The 3,820-nt window shown below is 37.6% G+C and overlaps 1 non-coding gene across 1 annotated transcript; it reads right to left on the reverse strand.

Moving 5' to 3' along the window:
- Positions 1-446: 446 nt before the first annotated feature.
- On the reverse strand, positions 447-547 carry LOC116636513. The gene has a single exon (XR_004300355.1). It is a non-coding gene; the product is annotated as a U6 spliceosomal RNA (small nuclear RNA).
- Between the last annotated feature and the right edge of the window lie 3,273 nt (positions 548-3,820).

Here is a 3,820-nt window from a genome sequence, read left to right on the forward strand (position 1 = left end):
CTGTATGGTGACTAACATAACATAATAAATAAAATTTAAAAATAAATAAATAAATAAATAAATAAATAAATAAGGCTTTCCTCTGTCAATCTCTATCCTAGCCTGTGCTGTGAAAGAAAGGAAAAATACAAATTTGATCTTTAACAGAGTACTTTTCTGGTGGGGCACCCTGGTTTGTCAAGAAAGAAGAAACTGGCTTTTACTATTTTTAAAAATTGTTAAATAGGGCTGCCTGGGTGGCTCAGTCAGTTAAGCATCTGCCTTCAGCTCAGGTCATGATCTTGGGGTCATGGGATCGAGTCCCACCTTGGGCTCCTTGCTCAGTGGGGAACCTGCTTCTCCCTCTCCCTCTACCCGCGCCCACCGCCTTCATGCTCTCTCTCTCAAATAAATAAAATCTTGTAAAAAAATAAGTAAAATAAAATTGTGGCAAAAAGTACATAACAAAAAATATGGACTGCATCATAAATGATGTCATTCTCACACAGGGGTCATGCTAATCTTCTCTATACAGTTCCAATTTTAACACAGGCATGCCAAAGTGAGCACCATCTGTAAAGACCTCTTGTCTATCTGGGGGTTTTTTTGTTTTTGTTTTTGCCTGGCATAATGTTTTTGTTATTCACTCCTATTATTGCATGTTCAAGATATTTTATATCTATTTTTAAAGAAAATTATGTTTCTAGACTGGATTTTTTTTAATATCACTATTCATATATTAAAAAGTTAAATAGGAGCGCCTGGGTGGCTCAGTCAGTTAAGTGTCCAACTCTTGATTTTGGTTCAGATCATGATCTCAGGGTTGTGAGATTGAGCCCTGTGTCAGGCTTCCTGCTGAGCATGGAGCCTCTTTAAAAGATTCTCCTTCCCTCTCCCTCTGCCCCTTCCCTCCCACTCCCGCTCACACTCTGTCTCTCTAAAAAACAAACAAACAAACAAACAAACAAAAAAGTTAAATAAACGAGTAATTTCTTGATTTTATATGGTGTCTGTTTATTGGCCAAAAAAAAAAGTGTCCCTTATTATTATTTTCAGAATCAATTGATTTCATAAGGAGGAATGTAATGGTGACCCATATAAAGATGATATCAGAATAGGGCGGCAGGTAATGGCAACCCAGGACAACATTGGTGAGGGTGGCAGAGGCAAGCTGGTGGGGCCAGGGGATTGGCTCATACAGGGAATTCAGAAATAAGTAAATATATCTCAGAGAATGGTAGCCAGATTTTTCACTGACTGGGAAAGAAGATATAAAAACAAAAAGGGAGAAAGTTAGAATGAATCCTGCAGTATTGAACTTGATTTGGAATTACCAATATGAATTAATAGTTTACAATATAGGTGGATAGTGATACAGATAATTATAGAAGTAAAGGTATATACTTATACTTCCTAGCTCTGCCCACAGAGAGCCTGGATGCAGAAACATCAAGGTACAAATGAGCACATCTAGACTATGATATTGGTTTCTAAATACCACTCTCCATTAAAAGGAACCAATATTCCTTGAATAAATAGCTGATTCCAGAGGGGGATGGGGAAAATACAAGATGAGCTTAGAACATCTTGTTCAGGAAATATGGAAGTCCTCAAAACAAAACAAAACAAATCAATGAGGCCATATCAAGAAGACACAGCATCTGGCTTGAAGGGGTTCCCACTGGCCAAATCTGAGATAATTATAATATTACAATAATATTTACACAATATAACTCATTGAATTAAATAGAATTTGTGATATAAACAAATGAATAAAATACGGGGAGAAGAGACAGCTTTTTCTTACAGTAGAACAGCATTAGAAAAAAAACCCATTTGGCAACTATCATGGTAATAATTCAAGAAAGAATCATCAATGGATTCCAATACCAGTAGATAAAAATCAGATGAGGAACTAGATATTTGTATAGTTTCAAAGTATCTCCACATAAAATACTTACTAATTACAAAGATGAAAAGTAACTTCACAATAGAGAAAATTAGAAGACATCATTTTAATCAAGTGATCTCCACCAACAATGTACAAATTTAACACCACCAACAATGTACAAGTTGACACTGTGTGCCACTCAATAGGATATGAAGATTTCTTGAATGAATCCAAATATGAAGGGCATTCTACCAAATGACTGTCTTATAATCTTCAAAAATGTCAAAGTGATTCCTTCTCTGAGGAGAACAGACACTCTGCAGGAAGTTGAGGAGGAGTGGCAGGGTTTGGTTCACTGACAGCTTCATGTAGGGACATGGGGGGCCTGGAGTGTGGGGCTCTGGCTGCCCACCGAGAATCTCACCCATCTTTCACGAAAAAAAAAGTCAAGATCATGAAACTCAAAGACTCAGAAACCATCCCAGATTGAAACAAACTGGAGAGACATGACAACTAGGTGCAAGGCATGATCCTCGATTAGATCCTTTACAGGTAATATAAAAGACATAATTGGGACAATTCACAAAACTTGAATGGGGGTCTCTGGGTATATAGGCAATTCTCCATACTATGCTTGCAACTTTTCTGTAAATTGGGAATTGTTTCAAAATCAAGTTTGTTTTTTAAAAAGATAAAATCAATAGGTTTCAGAAATCAGTTTTTATAAAAATGTATTTACTAGCTTGTCCAGAATTCATTAGAACTCTTGGATATGTTAAGATGTATTTTCTTGCAACTAATAGAAAATCAACTCAGCTGTCTGAAACAATAACAAAAATGCATTTTCTCACAAATGTTCTGATAGTTTAGCCAAAGGGCTAATTCACCAGCCCAAGACTTTTTTTTTTTTAAAGATTTTATTTATTTATTTGAAAGAGAGCAACTGAGAGAGAGTGCACGTGAGCACAAGCGGGAGTGGGGGGTGGTGGCAGAAGGAGAGGGATAAGCAGACTCCCTGCTGAGCAGGGGGCTCCATGCGGGGCTCCACATGGGCTCGATCCCAGGATGCCAGGATCATGACCTGAGCTGAAGGCAGATGCTTAATCAACTGAGCCACCCAGGCGCCCCTCCAGCCCAAGACTTTCATTAGGTTGTTCCCCTCTTTCATTTCTCAGTTGTAGCAGCTTTGTCCTCCTCTCTTGGTTCTCCTCACAATTGCAGTACGGTTTCAGCAGCTCCAAGCATAATGTTCTGACATTAAAATATCCAACAGCTTCAAGGGACAGAAGAGTACATCTCTTACTCATGCCTGTTTTTATTTTATTTGTTTGTTTGTTTAAGTTAGCTGTTTGTGGGGCTTGAACTCACAACCCTGAGATCAAGAGTCGCATGCTCTACTAACTGAGCCAGCCAGGCACCTCCATGCCTATTTTTAAACATCAGGGAAAATTTCCCAGAATCCATACAACAGACATTCTCTCACCTCTCATTATCCATAATCGCATGCCCATTCTTAAATAAACCACTGGTAAGGAAGCTGAATCACCATTATTAGTTTAGACTATCCAAAATTCATCTTCTAGGATGAGTGAAGGGCCAGCTTTCCTTAAAAATATTTGACTAGTTAATACCTGAATGAAGTTAGCAAAGAAGTTAGGGAATGGCTGCTGAATAAGCAACCAAAATTATCTGCCATAATGCTTCTTAATTTAATTGAATAACCTTTAAAGATTTCTTTAAATATCTCTATTTTCAAGCATACAGCAAAGTTAAAAGAATATACATTATATATAATGGTTTTATGAATTTACTTCACAACATTCAGGTATTTGATTCTTCTAGACCCAATTACACCAAGTTCAAACCTCCACTCAGTCCACTCACCCCTTGATTCACATAAATCCCATTGTTGGCTTCCCTGACACATAATTCATTTGTCTGGTCATTGGC

Source organism: Phoca vitulina, unplaced genomic scaffold (genome assembly GCF_004348235.1).
Source record: "Phoca vitulina isolate PV1807 unplaced genomic scaffold, GSC_HSeal_1.0 scaffold12, whole genome shotgun sequence".
NCBI classification, from domain to species: Eukaryota; Metazoa; Chordata; class Mammalia; order Carnivora; family Phocidae; genus Phoca; species Phoca vitulina.